The sequence below is a fragment of the Hydractinia symbiolongicarpus genome, chromosome 11, assembly GCF_029227915.1.
Source record: "Hydractinia symbiolongicarpus strain clone_291-10 chromosome 11, HSymV2.1, whole genome shotgun sequence".
NCBI classification, from domain to species: Eukaryota; Metazoa; Cnidaria; class Hydrozoa; order Anthoathecata; family Hydractiniidae; genus Hydractinia; species Hydractinia symbiolongicarpus.
The window spans coordinates 18,626,042-18,640,749 of NC_079885.1; the positions used below are offsets into that span (position 1 = coordinate 18,626,042).

The 14,708-nt window shown below is 48.4% G+C and overlaps 22 non-coding genes across 22 annotated transcripts; all 22 read left to right on the forward strand.

Annotated features, from left to right (window-relative positions):
• Positions 1 to 350: 350 nt before the first annotated feature.
• LOC130619463 (U5 spliceosomal RNA) lies at positions 351 to 471 on the forward strand. The gene has a single exon (XR_008980202.1). It is a non-coding gene; the product is annotated as a U5 spliceosomal RNA (small nuclear RNA).
• A 548-nt stretch (positions 472 to 1,019) lies between these two features.
• Positions 1,020 to 1,140, forward strand: LOC130619868 (U5 spliceosomal RNA). The gene has a single exon (XR_008980605.1). It is a non-coding gene; the product is annotated as a U5 spliceosomal RNA (small nuclear RNA).
• A 547-nt stretch (positions 1,141 to 1,687) lies between these two features.
• LOC130619465 (U5 spliceosomal RNA) lies at positions 1,688 to 1,808 on the forward strand. The gene has a single exon (XR_008980204.1). It is a non-coding gene; the product is annotated as a U5 spliceosomal RNA (small nuclear RNA).
• Positions 1,809 to 2,355: 547 nt separating this feature from the next.
• On the forward strand, positions 2,356 to 2,476 carry LOC130619466 (U5 spliceosomal RNA). Its single transcript, XR_008980205.1, has one exon. It is a non-coding gene; the product is annotated as a U5 spliceosomal RNA (small nuclear RNA).
• A 547-nt stretch (positions 2,477 to 3,023) lies between these two features.
• On the forward strand, positions 3,024 to 3,144 carry LOC130619871 (U5 spliceosomal RNA). Its single transcript, XR_008980607.1, has one exon. It is a non-coding gene; the product is annotated as a U5 spliceosomal RNA (small nuclear RNA).
• A 547-nt stretch (positions 3,145 to 3,691) lies between these two features.
• LOC130619467 (U5 spliceosomal RNA) lies at positions 3,692 to 3,812 on the forward strand. The gene has a single exon (XR_008980207.1). It is a non-coding gene; the product is annotated as a U5 spliceosomal RNA (small nuclear RNA).
• A 549-nt stretch (positions 3,813 to 4,361) lies between these two features.
• On the forward strand, positions 4,362 to 4,482 carry LOC130619786 (U5 spliceosomal RNA). The gene has a single exon (XR_008980524.1). It is a non-coding gene; the product is annotated as a U5 spliceosomal RNA (small nuclear RNA).
• Positions 4,483 to 5,029: 547 nt separating this feature from the next.
• LOC130619468 (U5 spliceosomal RNA) lies at positions 5,030 to 5,150 on the forward strand. Its single transcript, XR_008980208.1, has one exon. It is a non-coding gene; the product is annotated as a U5 spliceosomal RNA (small nuclear RNA).
• A 548-nt stretch (positions 5,151 to 5,698) lies between these two features.
• LOC130619700 (U5 spliceosomal RNA) lies at positions 5,699 to 5,819 on the forward strand. The gene has a single exon (XR_008980439.1). It is a non-coding gene; the product is annotated as a U5 spliceosomal RNA (small nuclear RNA).
• A 547-nt stretch (positions 5,820 to 6,366) lies between these two features.
• Positions 6,367 to 6,487, forward strand: LOC130619469 (U5 spliceosomal RNA). The gene has a single exon (XR_008980209.1). It is a non-coding gene; the product is annotated as a U5 spliceosomal RNA (small nuclear RNA).
• A 547-nt stretch (positions 6,488 to 7,034) lies between these two features.
• LOC130619470 (U5 spliceosomal RNA) lies at positions 7,035 to 7,155 on the forward strand. Its single transcript, XR_008980210.1, has one exon. It is a non-coding gene; the product is annotated as a U5 spliceosomal RNA (small nuclear RNA).
• Positions 7,156 to 7,704: 549 nt separating this feature from the next.
• Positions 7,705 to 7,825, forward strand: LOC130619471 (U5 spliceosomal RNA). The gene has a single exon (XR_008980211.1). It is a non-coding gene; the product is annotated as a U5 spliceosomal RNA (small nuclear RNA).
• A 548-nt stretch (positions 7,826 to 8,373) lies between these two features.
• On the forward strand, positions 8,374 to 8,494 carry LOC130619472 (U5 spliceosomal RNA). The gene has a single exon (XR_008980212.1). It is a non-coding gene; the product is annotated as a U5 spliceosomal RNA (small nuclear RNA).
• Positions 8,495 to 9,043: 549 nt separating this feature from the next.
• On the forward strand, positions 9,044 to 9,164 carry LOC130619474 (U5 spliceosomal RNA). The gene has a single exon (XR_008980213.1). It is a non-coding gene; the product is annotated as a U5 spliceosomal RNA (small nuclear RNA).
• A 547-nt stretch (positions 9,165 to 9,711) lies between these two features.
• LOC130619475 (U5 spliceosomal RNA) lies at positions 9,712 to 9,832 on the forward strand. The gene has a single exon (XR_008980214.1). It is a non-coding gene; the product is annotated as a U5 spliceosomal RNA (small nuclear RNA).
• A 549-nt stretch (positions 9,833 to 10,381) lies between these two features.
• LOC130619477 (U5 spliceosomal RNA) lies at positions 10,382 to 10,502 on the forward strand. Its single transcript, XR_008980216.1, has one exon. It is a non-coding gene; the product is annotated as a U5 spliceosomal RNA (small nuclear RNA).
• A 548-nt stretch (positions 10,503 to 11,050) lies between these two features.
• Positions 11,051 to 11,171, forward strand: LOC130619478 (U5 spliceosomal RNA). Its single transcript, XR_008980218.1, has one exon. It is a non-coding gene; the product is annotated as a U5 spliceosomal RNA (small nuclear RNA).
• Positions 11,172 to 11,719: 548 nt separating this feature from the next.
• LOC130619479 (U5 spliceosomal RNA) lies at positions 11,720 to 11,840 on the forward strand. Its single transcript, XR_008980219.1, has one exon. It is a non-coding gene; the product is annotated as a U5 spliceosomal RNA (small nuclear RNA).
• A 549-nt stretch (positions 11,841 to 12,389) lies between these two features.
• LOC130619480 (U5 spliceosomal RNA) lies at positions 12,390 to 12,510 on the forward strand. Its single transcript, XR_008980220.1, has one exon. It is a non-coding gene; the product is annotated as a U5 spliceosomal RNA (small nuclear RNA).
• Positions 12,511 to 13,057: 547 nt separating this feature from the next.
• On the forward strand, positions 13,058 to 13,178 carry LOC130619949 (U5 spliceosomal RNA). Its single transcript, XR_008980685.1, has one exon. It is a non-coding gene; the product is annotated as a U5 spliceosomal RNA (small nuclear RNA).
• A 547-nt stretch (positions 13,179 to 13,725) lies between these two features.
• Positions 13,726 to 13,845, forward strand: LOC130619922 (U5 spliceosomal RNA). Its single transcript, XR_008980659.1, has one exon. It is a non-coding gene; the product is annotated as a U5 spliceosomal RNA (small nuclear RNA).
• Positions 13,846 to 14,392: 547 nt separating this feature from the next.
• On the forward strand, positions 14,393 to 14,513 carry LOC130618799 (U5 spliceosomal RNA). The gene has a single exon (XR_008979543.1). It is a non-coding gene; the product is annotated as a U5 spliceosomal RNA (small nuclear RNA).
• The last annotated feature ends 195 nt before the right edge of the window (positions 14,514 to 14,708 follow it).

Sequence of the window (14,708 nt, forward strand, 5' to 3'; positions counted from 1 at the left end):
ATACATACGAGCTAATCAAAATCGGCGCGAGGAAAGAAATAAAGTTCAGAGACAACCAAAGGAGTCGAACTGCAGTAGAAACAAACTAGATGTAACGCAAGCCACTAGTACGACGTATTGCCTACAGGGACCACACTCTCCGAGACAGCGAACGCAACTTCCTAGTGATTCACGCGAACGCACTCAACTAGGTGATGTAGATCAGAAAGGTGAAAGTCCTTGTGTCAAGTCTACACCTCACGATGCAGCACCTTTTAAGCGTCCTCTACGAACGGACACACTGGCAAGCGGCACACCACAAGCAAAGGTTAAGTCGGCTCGAAGGCACAACAGGTCGCGCCGACTTACGTCAACTCTGGGCTTTCTTCAGTTCACGCACAAATCTTTCGCCTTTTACTAAAGATTTCCGTGGAGAAGGCCAAAACGATGAGTATATAGACGATTTTTCTACTGTCTCGCTTCGGCGGGACGATCACTAGTCTAAATGAAAAAACGTGCAGGAGGCCATACGCGGGCCTATCTCTCATCTCGCTCACAGAGACTTGGTAAGCACGGTCCACTCAATGGCTTTCCAAATGCGAAGAGTGAAGGCGGCAGACGGCAGGGGTTGAGCCAAGGGCCTTTCGGCCGTATCCCGCTCACAAGTTTTTTTTTTTTTTTAGCAGAATAATACATACGAGCTAATCAAAATCGGCTCGAGGAAAGAAATAAAGTTCAGAGACAACCAAAGGAGTCGAACTGCAGTAGAAACAAACTAGATGTAACGCAAGCCACTAGTACGACGTATTGCCTACAGGGACCACACTCTCCGAGACAGCGAACGCAACTTCCTAGTGATTCACGCGAACGCACTGAACTAGGTGATGTAGATCAGAAAGGTGAAAGTCCTTGTGTCAAGTCTACACCTCACGATGCAGCACCTTTTAAGCGTCCTCTACGAACGGACACACTGGCAAGCGGCACACCACAAGCAAAGGTTAAGTCGGCTCGAAGGCACAACAGGTCGCGCCGACTTACGACAACTCTGGGCTTTCTTCAGTTCACGCACAAATCTTTCGCTTTTTACTAAAGATTTCCGTGGAGAAGGCCAAAACGATGAGTATATAGACGATTTTTCTACTGTCTCGCTTCGGCGGGACGATCACTAGTCTAAATGAAAAAACGTGCAGGAGGCCATACGCGGGCCTATCTCTCATCTCGCTCACAGAGACTTGGTAAGCACGGTCCACTCAATGGCTTTCCAAATGCGAAGAGTGAAGGCGGCAGACGGCAGGGGTTGAGCCAAGAGCCTTTCGGCCGTATCCCGCTCACAATTTTTTTTTTTTTTTAGCAGAATAATACATACGAGCTAATCAAAATCGGCTCGAGGAAAGAAATAAAGTTCAGAGACAACCAAAGGAGTCGAACTGCAGTAGAAACAAACTAGATGTAACGCAAGCCACTAGTACGACGTATTGCCTACAGGGACCACACTCTCCGAGACAGCGAAAGCAACTTCCTAGTGATTCACGCGAACGCACTGAACTAGGTGATGTAGATCAGAAAGGTGAAAGTCCTTGTGTCAAGTCTACACCTCACGATGCAGCACCTTTTAAGCGTCCTCTACGAACGGACACACTGGCAAGCGGCACACCACAAGCAAAGGTTAAGTCGGCTCGAAGGCACAACAGGTCGCGCCGACTTACGACAACTCTGGGCTTTCTTCAGTTCACGCACAAATCTTTCGCCTTTTACTAAAGATTTCCGTGGAGAAGGCCAAAACGATGAGTATATAGACGATTTTTCTACTGTCTCGCTTCGGCGGGACGATCACTAGTCTAAATGAAAAAACGTGCAGGAGGCCATACGCGGGCCTATCTCTCATCTCGCTCACAGAGACTTGGTAAGCACGGTCCACTCAATGGCTTTCCAAATGCGAAGAGTGAAGGCGGCAGACGGCAGGGGTTGAGCCAAGGGCCTTTCGGCCGTATCCCGCTCACAAGTTTTTTTTTTTTTTAGCAGAATAATACATACGAGCTAATCAAAATCGGCTCGAGGAAAGAAATAAAGTTCAGAGACAACCAAAGGAGTCGAACTGCAGTAGAAACAAACTAGATGTAACGCAAGCCACTAGTACGACGTATTGCCTACAGGGACCACACTCTCCGAGACAGCGAACGCAACTTCCTAGTGATTCACGCGAACGCACTCAACTAGGTGATGTAGATCAGAAAGGTGAAAGTCCTTGTGTCAAGTCTACACCTCACGATGCAGCACCTTTTAAGCGTCCTCTACGAACGGACACACTGGCAAGCGGCACACCACAAGCAAAGGTTAAGTCGGCTCGAAGGCACAACAGGTCGCGCCGACTTACGTCAACTCTGGGCTTTCTTCAGTTCACGCACAAATCTTTCGCCTTTTACTAAAGATTTCCGTGGAGAAGGCCAAAACGATGAGTATATAGACGATTTTTCTACTGTCTCGCTTCGGCGGGACGATCACTAGTCTAAATGAAAAAACGTGCAGGAGGCCATACGCGGGCCTATCTCTCATCTCGCTCACAGAGACTTGGTAAGCACGGTCCACTCAATGGCTTTCCAAATGCGAAGAGTGAAGGCCGCAGACGGCAGGAGTTGAGCCAAGGGCCTTTCGGCCGTATCCCGCTCACAAGTTTTTTTTTTTTTTAGCAGAATAATACATACGAGCTAATCAAAATCGGCTCGAGGAAAGAAATAAAGTTCAGAGACAACCAAAGGAGTCGAACTGCAGTAGAAACAAACTAGATGTAACGCAAGCCACTAGTACGACGTATTGCCTACAGGGACCACACTCTCCGAGACTGCGAACGCAACTTCCTAGTGATTCACGCGAACGCACTGAACTAGGTGATGTAGATCAGAAAGGTGAAAGTCCTTGTGTCAAGTCTACACCTCACGATGCAGCACCTTTTAAGCGTCCTCTACGAACGGACACACTGGCAAGCGGCACACCACAAGCAAAGGTTAAGTCGGCTCGAAGGCACAACAGGTCGCGCCGACTTACGACAACTCTGGGCTTTCTTCAGTTCACGCACAAATCTTTCGCTTTTTACTAAAGATTTCCGTGGAGAAGGCCAAAACGATGAGTATATAGACGATTTTTCTACTGTCTCGCTTCGGCGGGACGATCACTAGTCTAAATGAAAAAACGTGCAGGAGGCCATACGCGGGCCTATCTCTCATCTCGCTCACAGAGACTTGGTAAGCACGGTCCACTCAATGGCTTTCCAAATGCGAAGAGTGAAGGCGGCAGACGGCAGGGGTTGAGCCAAGGGCCTTTCGGCCGTATCCCGCTCACAAGTTTTTTTTTTTTTTAGCAGAATAATACATACGAGCTAATCAAAATCGGCTCGAGGAAAGAAATAAAGTTCAGAGACAACCAAAGGAGTCGAACTGCAGTAGAAACAAACTAGATGTAACGCAAGCCACTAGTACGACGTATTGCCTACAGGGACCACACTCTCCGAGACAGCGAACGCAACTTCCTAGTGATTCACGCGAACGCACTGAACTAGGTGATGTAGATCAGAAAGGTGAAAGTCCTTGTGTCAAGTCTACACCTCACGATGCAGCACCTTTTAAGCGTCCTCTACGAACGGACACACTGGCAAGCGGCACACCACAAGCAAAGGTTAAGTCGGCTCGAAGGCACAACAGGTCGCGCCGACTTACGACAACTCTGGGCTTTCTTCAGTTCACGCACAAATCTTTCGCCTTTTACTAAAGATTTCCGTGGAGAAGGCCAAAACGATGAGTATATAGACGATTTTTCTACTGTCTCGCTTCGGCGGGACGATCACTAGTCTAAATGAAAAAACGTGCAGGAGGCCATACGCGGGCCTATCTCTCATCTCGCTCACAGAGACTTGGTAAGCACGGTCCACTCAATGGCTTTCCAAATGCGAAGAGTGAAGGCGGCAGACGGCAGGGGTTGAGCCAAGGGCCTTTCGGCCGTATCCCGCTCACAAGTTTTTTTTTTTTTTTTAGCAGAATAATACATACGAGCTAATCAAAATCGGCTCGAGGAAAGAAATAAAGTTCAGAGACAACCAAAGGAGTCGAACTGCAGTAGAAACAAACTAGATGTAACGCAAGCCACTAGTACGACGTATTGCCTACAGGGACCACACTCTCCGAGACAGCGAACGCAACTTCCTAGTGATTCACGCGAACGCACTGAACTAGGTGATGTAGATCAGAAAGATGAAAGTCCTTGTGTCAAGTCTACACCTCACGATGCAGCACCTTTTAAGCGTCCTCTACGAACGGACACACTGGCAAGCGGCACACCACAAGCAAAGTTTAAGTCGGCTCGAAGGCACAACAGGTCGCGCCGACTTACGACAACTCTGGGCTTTCTTCAGTTCACGCACAAATCTTTCGCCTTTTACTAAAGATTTCCGTGGAGAACGCCAAAACGATGAGTATATAGACGATTTTTCTACTGTCTCGATTCGGCGGGACGATCACTAGTCTAAATGAAAAAACGTGCAGGAGGCCATACACGGGCCTATCTCTCATCTCGCTTACAGAGACTTGGTAAGTACGGTCCACTCAATGGCTTTCCAAATGCGAAGAGTGAAGGCCGCAGACGGCAGGGGTTGAGCCAAGGGCCTTTCGGCCTTATCCCGCTCACAAGTTTTTTTTTTTTTTAGCAGAATAATACATACGAGCTAATCAAAATCGGCGCGAGGAAAGAAATAAAGTTCAGAGACAACCAAAGGAGTCGAACTGCAGTAGAAACAAACTAGATGTAACGCAAGCCACTAGTACGACGTATTGCCTACAGGGACCACACTCTCCGAGACAGCGAACGCAACTTCCTAGTGATTCACGCGAACGCACTGAACTAGGTGATGTAGATCAGAAAGGTGAAAGTCCTTGTGTCAAGTCTACACCTCACGATGCAGCACCTTTTAAGCGTCCTCTACGAACGGACACACTGGCAAGCGGCACACCACAAGCAAAGGTTAAGTCGGCTCGAAGGCACAACAGGTCGCGCCGACTTACGTCAACTCTGGGCTTTCTTCAGTTCACGCACAAATCTTTCGCCTTTTACTAAAGATTTCCGTGGAGAAGGCCAAAACGATGAGTATATAGACGATTTTTCTACTGTCTCGCTTCGGCGGGACGATCACTAGTCTAAATGAAAAAACGTGCAGGAGGCCATACGCGGGCCTATCTCTCATCTCGCTCACAGAGACTTGGTAAGCACGGTCCACTCAATGGCTTTCCAAATGCGAAGAGTGAAGGCGGCAGACGGCAGGGGTTGAGCCAAGGGCCTTTCGGCCGTATCCCGCTCACAAGTTTTTTTTTTTTTTTAGCAGAATAATACATACGAGCTAATCAAAATCGGCTCGAGGAAAGAAATAAAGTTCAGAGACAACCAAAGGAGTCGAACTGCAGTAGAAACAAACTAGATGTAACGCAAGCCACTAGTACGACGTATTGCCTACAGGGACCACACTCTCCGAGACAGCGAACGCAACTTCCTAGTGATTCACGCGAACGCACTGAACTAGGTGATGTAGATCAGAAAGGTGAAAGTCCTTGTGTCAAGTCTACACCTCACGATGCAGCACCTTTTAAGCGTCCTCTACGAACGGACACACTGGCAAGCGGCACACCACAAGCAAAGGTTAAGTCGGCTCGAAGGCACAACAGGTCGCGCCGACTTACGACAACTCTGGGCTTTCTTTAGTTCACGCACAAATCTTTCGCCTTTTACTAAAGATTTCCGTGGAGAAGGCCAAAACGATGAGTATATAGACGATTTTTCTACTGTCTCGCTTCGGCGGGACGATCACTAGTCTAAATGAAAAAACGTGCAGGAGGCCATACGCGGGCCTATCTCTCATCTCGCTCACAGAGACTTGGTAAGCACGGTCCACTCAATGGCTTTCCAAATGCGAAGAGTGAAGGCCGCAGACGGCAGGGGTTGAGCCAAGGGCCTTTCGGCCGTATCCCGCTCACAAGTTTTTTTTTTTTTTAGCAGAATAATACATACGAGCTAATCAAAATCGGCTCGAGGAAAGAAATAAAGTTCAGAGACAACCAAAGGAGTCGAACTGCAGTAGAAACAAACTAGATGTAACGCAAGCCACTAGTACGACGTATTGCCTACAGGGACCACACTCTCCGAGACTGCGAACGCAACTTCCTAGTGATTCACGCGAACGCACTCAACTAGGTGATGTAGATCAGAAAGGTGAAAGTCCTTGTGTCAAGTCTACACCTCACGATGCAGCACCTTTTAAGCGTCCTCTACGAACGGACACACTGGCAAGCGGCACACCACAAGCAAAGGTTAAGTCGGCTCGAAGGTACAACAGGTCGCGCCGACTTACGACAACTCTGGGCTTTCTTCAGTTCACGCACAAATCTTTCGCCTTTTACTAAAGATTTCCGTGGAGAAGGCCAAAACGATGAGTATATAGACGATTTTTCTACTGTCTCGCTTCGGCGGGACGATCACTAGTCTAAATGAAAAAACGTGCAGGAGGCCATACGCGGGCCTATCTCTCATCTCGCTCACAGAGACTTGGTAAGCACGGTCCACTCAATGGCTTTCCAAATGCGAAGAGTGAAGGCCGCAGACGGCAGGGGTTGAGCCAAGGGCCTTTCGGCCGTATCCCGCTCACAAGTTTTTTTTTTTTTTAGCAGAATAATACATACGAGCTAATCAAAATCGGCTCGAGGAAAGAAATAAAGTTCAGAGACAACCAAAGGAGTCGAACTGCAGTAGAAACAAACTAGATGTAACGCAAGCCACTAGTACGACGTATTGCCTACAGGGACCACACTCTCCGAGACAGCGAACGCAACTTCCTAGTGATTCACGCGAACGCACTGAACTAGGTGATGTAGATCAGAAAGGTGAAAGTCCTTGTGTCAAGTCTACACCTCACGATGCAGCACCTTTTAAGCGTCCTCTACGAACGGACACACTGGCAAGCGGCACACCACAAGCAAAGGTTAAGTCGGCTCGAAGGCACAACAGGTCGCGCCGACTTACGACAACTCTGGGCTTTCTTCAGTTCACGCACAAATCTTTCGCCTTTTACTAAAGATTTCCGTGGAGAAGGCCAAAACGATGAGTATATAGACGATTTTTCTACTGTCTCGCTTCGGCGGGACGATCACTAGTCTAAATGAAAAAACGTGCAGGAGGCCATACGCGGGCCTATCTCTCATCTCGCTCACAGAGACTTGGTAAGCACGGTCCACTCAATGGCTTTCCAAATGCGAAGAGTGAAGGCGGCAGACGGCAGGGGTTGAGCCAAGGGCCTTTCGGCCGTATCCCGCTCACAAGTTTTTTTTGTTTTTTTAGCAGAGTAATACATACGAGCTAATCAAAATCGGCTCGAGGAAAGAAATAAAGTTCAGAGACAACCAAAGGAGTCGAACTGCAGTAGAAACAAACTAGATGTAACGCAAGCCACTAGTACGACGTATTGCCTACAGGGACCACACTCTCCGAGACAGCGAACGCAACTTCCTAGTGATTCACGCGAACGCACTCAACTAGGTGATGTAGATCAGAAAGGTGAAAGTCCTTGTGTCAAGTCTACACCTCACGATGCAGCACCTTTTAAGCGTCCTCTACGAACGGACACACTGGCAAGCGGCACACCACAAGCAAAGGTTAAGTCGGCTCGAAGGCACAACAGGTCGCGCCGACTTACGACAACTCTGGGCTTTCTTCAGTTCACGCACAAATCTTTCGCCTTTTACTAAAGATTTCCGTGGAGAAGGCCAAAACGATGAGTATATAGACGATTTTTCTACTGTCTCGCTTCGGCGGGACGATCACTAGTCTAAATGAAAAAACGTGCAGGAGGCCATACGCCGCCCTATCTCTCATCTCGCTCACAGAGACTTGGTAAGCACGGTCCACTCAATGGCTTTCCAAATGCGAAGAGTGAAGGCCGCAGACGGCAGGGGTTGAGCCAAGGGCCTTTCGGCCGTATCCCGCTCACAAGTTTTTTTTTTTTTTTAGCAGAATAATACATACGAGCTAATCAAAATCGGCTCGAGGAAAGAAATAAAGTTCAGAGACAACCAAAGGAGTCGAACTGCAGTAGAAACAAACTAGATGTAACGCAAGCCACTAGTACGACGTATTGCCTACAGGGACCACACTCTCCGAGACAGCGAACGCAACTTTCTAGTGATTCACGCGAACGCACTGAACTAGGTGATGTAGATCAGAAAGGTGAAAGTCCTTGTGTCAAGTCTACACCTCACGATGCAGCACCTTTTAAGCGTCCTCTACGAACGGACACACTGGCAAGCGGCACACCACAAGCAAAGGTTAAGTCGGCTCGAAGGCACAACAGGTCGCGCCGACTTACGACAACTCTGGGCTTTCTTCAGTTCACGCACAAATCTTTCGCCTTTTACTAAAGATTTCCGTGGAGAAGGCCAAAACGATGAGTATATAGACGATTTTTCTACTGTCTCGCTTCGGCGGGACGATCACTAGTCTAAATGAAAAAACGTGCAGGAGGCCATACGCGGGCCTATCTCTCATCTCGCTCACAGAGACTTGGTAAGCACGGTCCACTCAATGGCTTTCCAAATGCGAAGAGTGAAGGCGGCAGACGGCAGGGGTTGAGACAAGGGCCTTTCGGCCGTATCGCGCTCACAAGTTTTTTTTGTTTTTTTAGCAGAGTAATACATACGAGCTAATCAAAATCGGCTCGAGGAAAGAAATAAAGTTCAGAGACAACCAAAGGAGTCGAACTGCAGTAGAAACAAACTAGATGTAACGCAAGCCACTAGTACGACGTATTGCCTACAGGGACCACACTCTCCGAGACAGCGAACGCAACTTCCTAGTGATTCACGCGAACGCACTGAACTAGGTGATGTAGATCAGAAAGGTGAAAGTCCTTGTGTCAAGTCTACACCTCACGATGCAGCACCTTTTAAGCGTCCTCTACGAACGGACACACTGGCAAGCGGCACACCACAAGCAAAGGTTAAGTCGGCTCGAAGGCACAACAGGTCGCGCCGACTTACGACAACTCTGGGCTTTCTTCAGTTCACGCACAAATCTTTCGCCTTTTACTAAAGATTTCCGTGGAGAAGGCCAAAACGATGAGTATATAGACGATTTTTCTACTGTCTCGCTTCGGCGGGACGATCACTAGTCTAAATGAAAAAACGTGCAGGAGGCCATACGCGGGCCTATCTCTCATCTCGCTCACAGAGACTTGGTAAGCACGGTCCACTCAATGGCTTTCCAAATGCGAAGAGTGAAGGCCGCAGACGGCAGGGGTTGAGCCAAGGGCCTTTCGGCCGTATCCCGCTCACAGGTTTTTTTTTTTTTTAGCAGAATAATACATACGAGCTAATCAAAATCGGCTCGAGGAAAGAAATAAAGTTCAGAGACAACCAAAGGAGTCGAACTGCAGTAGAAACAAACTAGATGTAACGCAAGCCACTAGTACGACGTATTGCCTACAGGGACCACACTCTCCGAGACAGCGAACGCAACTTCCTAGTGATTCACGCGAACGCACTCAACTAGGTGATGTAGATCAGAAAGGTGAAAGTCCTTGTGTCAAGTCTACACCTCACGATGCAGCACCTTTTAAGCGTCCTCTACGAACGGACACACTGGCAAGCGGCACACCACAAGCAAAGGTTAAGTCGGCTCGAAGGCACAACAGGTCGCGCCGACTTACGACAACTCTGGGCTTTCTTCAGTTCACGCACAAATCTTTCGCCTTTTACTAAAGATTTCCGTGGAGAAGGCCAAAACGATGAGTATATAGACGATTTTTCTACTGTCTCGCTTCGGCGGGACGATCACTAGTCTAAATGAAAAAACGTGCAGGAGGCCATACGCGGGCCTATCTCTCATCTCGCTCACAGAGACTTGGTAAGCACGGTCCACTCAATGGCTTTCCAAATGCGAAGAGTGAAGGCGGCAGACGGCAGGGGTTGAGCCAAGGGCCTTTCGGCCGTATCCCGCTCACAAGTTTTTTTTGTTTTTTTAGCAGAGTAATACATACGAGCTAATCAAAATCGGCTCGAGGAAAGAAATAAAGTTCAGAGACAACCAAAGGAGTCGAACTGCAGTAGAAACAAACTAGATGTAACGCAAGCCACTAGTACGACGTATTGCCTACAGGGACCACACTCTCCGAGACAGCGAACGCAACTTCCTAGTGATTCACGCGAACGCACTGAACTAGGTGATGTAGATCAGAAAGGTGAAAGTCCTTGTGTCAAGTCTACACCTCGCGATGCAGCACATTTTAAGCGTCCTCTACGAACGGACACACTGGCAAGCGGCACACCACAAGCAAAGGTTAAGTCGGCTCGAAGGCACAACAGGTCGCGCCGACTTACGACAACTCTGGGCTTTCTTCAGTTCACGCACAAATCTTTCGCCTTTTACTAAAGATTTCCGTGGAGAAGGCCAAAACGATGAGTATATAGACGATTTTTCTACTGTCTCGCTTCGGCGGGACGATCACTAGTCTAAATGAAAAAACGTGCAGGAGGCCATACGCCGCCCTATCTCTCATCTCGCTCACAGAGACTTGGTAAGCACGGTCCACTCAATGGCTTTCCAAATGCGAAGAGTGAAGGCCGCAGACGGCAGGGGTTGAGCCAAGGGCCTTTCGGCCGTATCCCGCTCACAAGTTTTTTTTTTTTTTTAGCAGAATAATACATACGAGCTAATCAAAATCGGCTCGAGGAAAGAAATAAAGTTCAGAGACAACCAAAGGAGTCGAACTGCAGTAGAAACAAACTAGATGTAACGCAAGCCACTAGTACGACGTATTGCCTACAGGGACCACACTCTCCGAGACAGCGAACGCAACTTTCTAGTGATTCACGCGAACGCACTGAACTAGGTGATGTAGATCAGAAAGGTGAAAGTCCTTGTGTCAAGTCTACACCTCACGATGCAGCACCTTTTAAGCGTCCTCTACGAACGGACACACTGGCAAGCGGCACACCACAAGCAAAGGTTAAGTCGGCTCGAAGGCACAACAGGTCGCGCCGACTTACGACAACTCTGGGCTTTCTTCAGTTCACGCACAAATCTTTCGCCTTTTACTAAAGATTTCCGTGGAGAAGGCCAAAACGATGAGTATATAGACGATTTTTCTACTGTCTCGCTTCGGCGGGACGATCACTAGTCTAAATGAAAAAACGTGCAGGAGGCCATACGCCGCCCTATCTCTCATCTCGCTCACAGAGACTTGGTAAGCACGGTCCACTCAATGGCTTTCCAAATGCGAAGAGTGAAGGCCGCAGACGGCAGGGGTTGAGCCAAGGGCCTTTCGGCCGTATCCCGCTCACAAGTTTTTTTTTTTTTTTAGCAGAATAATACATACGAGCTAATCAAAATCGGCTCGAGGAAAGAAATAAAGTTCAGAGACAACCAAAGGAGTCGAACTGCAGTAGAAACAAACTAGATGTAACGCAAGCCACTAGTACGACGTATTGCCTACAGGGACCACACTCTCCGAGACAGCGAACGCAACTTCCTAGTGATTCACGCGAACGCACTCAACTAGGTGATGTAGATCAGAAAGGTGAAAGTCCTTGTGTCAAGTCTACACCTCACGATGCAGCACCTTTTAAGCGTCCTCTACGAACGGACACACTGGCAAGCGGCACACCACAAGCAAAGGTTAAGTCGGCTCGAAGGCACAACAGGTCGCGCCGACTTACGACAACTCTGGGCTTTCTTCAGTTCACGCACAAATCTTTCGCCTTTTACTAAAGATTTCCGTGGAGAAGGCCAAAACGATGAGTATATAGACGATTTTTCTACTGTCTCGCTTCGGCGGGACGATCACTAGTCTAAATGAAAAAACGTGCAGGAGGCCATACGCCGCCCTATCTCTCATCTCGCTCACAGAGACTTGGTAAGCACGGTCCACTCAATGGCTTTCCAAATGCGAAGAGTGAAGGCCGCAGACGGCAGGGGTTGAGCCAAGGGCCTTTCGGCCGTATCCCGCTCACAAGTTTTTTTTTTTTTTTTAGCAGAATAATACATACGAGCTAATCAAAATCGGCTCGAGGAAAGAAATAAAGTTCAGAGACAACCAAAGGAGTCGAACTGCAGTAGAAACAAACTAGATGTAACGCAAGCCACTAGTACGACGTATTGCCTACAGGGACCACACTCTCCGAGACAGCGAACGCAACTTCCTAGTGATTCACGCGAACGCACTCAACTAGGTGATGTAGATCAGAAAGGTGAAAGTCCTTGTGTCAAGTCTACACCTCACGATGCAGCACCTTTTAAGCGTCCTCTACGAACGGACACACTGGCAAGCGGCACACCACAAGCAAAGGTTAAGTCGGCTCGAAGGCACAACAGGTCGCGCCGACTTACGACAACTCTGGGCTTTCTTCAGTTCACGCACAAATCTTTCGCCTTTTACTAAAGATTTCCGTGGAGAAGGCCAAAACGATGAGTATATAGACGATTTTTCTACTGTCTCGCTTCGGCGGGACGATCACTAGTCTAAATGAAAAAACGTGCAGGAGGCCATACGCGGGCCTATCTCTCATCTCGCTCACAGAGACTTGGTAAGCACGGTCCACTCAATGGCTTTCCAAATGCGAAGAGTGAAGGCCGCAGACGGCAGGGGTTGAGCCAAGGGCCTTTCGGCCGTATCCCGCTCACAAGTTTTTTTTTTTTTTAGCAGAATAATACATACGAGCTAATCAAAATCGGCTCGAGGAAAGAAATAAAGTTCAGAGACAACCAAAGGAGTCGAACTGCAGTAGAAACAAACTAGATGTAACGCAAGCCACTAGTACGACGTATTGCCTACAGGGACCACACTCTCCGAGACAGCGAACGCAACTTCCTAGTGATTCACGCGAACGCACTGAACTGGGTGATGTAGATCAGAAAGGTAAAAGTCCTTGTGTCAAGTCTACACCTCACGATGCAGCACCTTTTAAGCGTCCTCTACGAACGGACACACTGGCAAGCGGCACACCACAAGCAAAGGTTAAGTCAGCTCGAAGGCACAACAGGTCGCGCCGACTTACGACAACTCTGGGCTTTCTTCAGTTCACGCACAAATCTTTCGCCTTTTACTAACGATTTCCGTGGAGAAGGCCAAAACGATGAGTATATAGACGATTTTTCTACTGTCTCGCTTCGGCGGGACGATCACTAGTCTAAATGAAAAAACGTGCAGGAGGCCATACGCGGGCCTATCTCTCATCTCGCTCACAGAGACTTGGTAAGCACGGTCCACTCAATGGCTTTCCAAATGCGAAGAGTGAAGGCCGCAGACGGCAGGGGTTGAGCCAAGGGCCTTTCGGCCGTATCCCGCTCACAAGTTTTTTTTTTTTTTTAGCAGAATAATACATACGAGCTAATCAAAATCAGCTAGAGGAAAGAAATAAAGTTCAGAGACAACCAAAGGAGTCGAACTGCAGTAGAAACAAACTAGATGTAACGCAAGCCACTAGTACGACGTATTGCCTACAGGGACCACACTCTCCGAGACAGCGAACGCAACTTCCTAGTGATTCACGCGAACGCACTGAACTAGGTGATGTAGATCAGAAAGGTGAAAGTCCTTGTGTCAAGTCTACACCTCACGATGCAGCACCTCTTAAGCGTCCTCTACGAACGGACACACTGGCAAGCGGCACACCACAAGCAAAGGTTAAGTCGGCTCGAAGGCACAACAGGTCGCGCCGACTTACGACAACTGGGCTTTCTTCAGTTCACGCACAAATCTTTCGCCTTTTACTAAAGATTTCCGTGGAGAAGGCCAAAACGATGAGTATATAGACGATTTTTCTACTGTCTCGCTTCGGCGGGACGATCACTAGTCTAAATGAAAAAACGTGCAGGAGGCCATACGCGGGCCTATCTCTCATCTCGCTCACAGAGACTTGGTAAGCACGGTCCACTCAATGGCTTTCCAAATGCGAAGAGTGAAGGCGGCAGACGGCAGGGGTTGAGCCAAGGGCCTTTCGGCCGTATCCCGCTCACAAGTTTTTTTTTTTTTTAGCAGAATAATACATACGAGCTAATCAAAATCGGCTCGAGGAAAGAAATAAAGTTCAGAGACAACCAAAGGAGTCGAACTGCAGTAGAAACAAACTAGATGTAACGCAAGCCACTAGTACGACGTATTGCCTACAGGGACCACACTCTCCGAGACAGCGAACGCAACTTCCTAGTGATTCACGCGAACGCACTCAACTAGGTGATGTAGATCAGAAAGGTGAAAGTCCTTGTGTCAAGTCTATACCTCACGATGCAGCACCTTTCAAGCGTCCTCTACGAACGGACACACTGGCAAGCGGCACACCACAAGCAAAGGTTAAGTCGGCTCGAAGGCACAACAGGTCGCGCCGACTTACGACAACTCTGGGCTTTCTTCAGTTCACGCACAAATCTTTCGCCTTTTACTAAAGATTTCCGTGGAGAAGGCCAAAAAGATGAGTATATAGACTATTTTTCTACTGTCTCGCTTCGGCGGGACGATCACTAGTCTAAATGAAAAAACGTGCAGGAGGCCATACGCGGGCCTATCTCTCATCTCGCTCACAGAGACTTGGTAAGCACGGTCCACTCAATGGCTTTCCAAATGCGAAGAGTGAAGGCCGCAGACGGCAGGGGTTGAGCCAAGGGCCTTTCGGCCGTATCCCGCTCACAAGTTTTTTTTTTTTTTTAGCAGA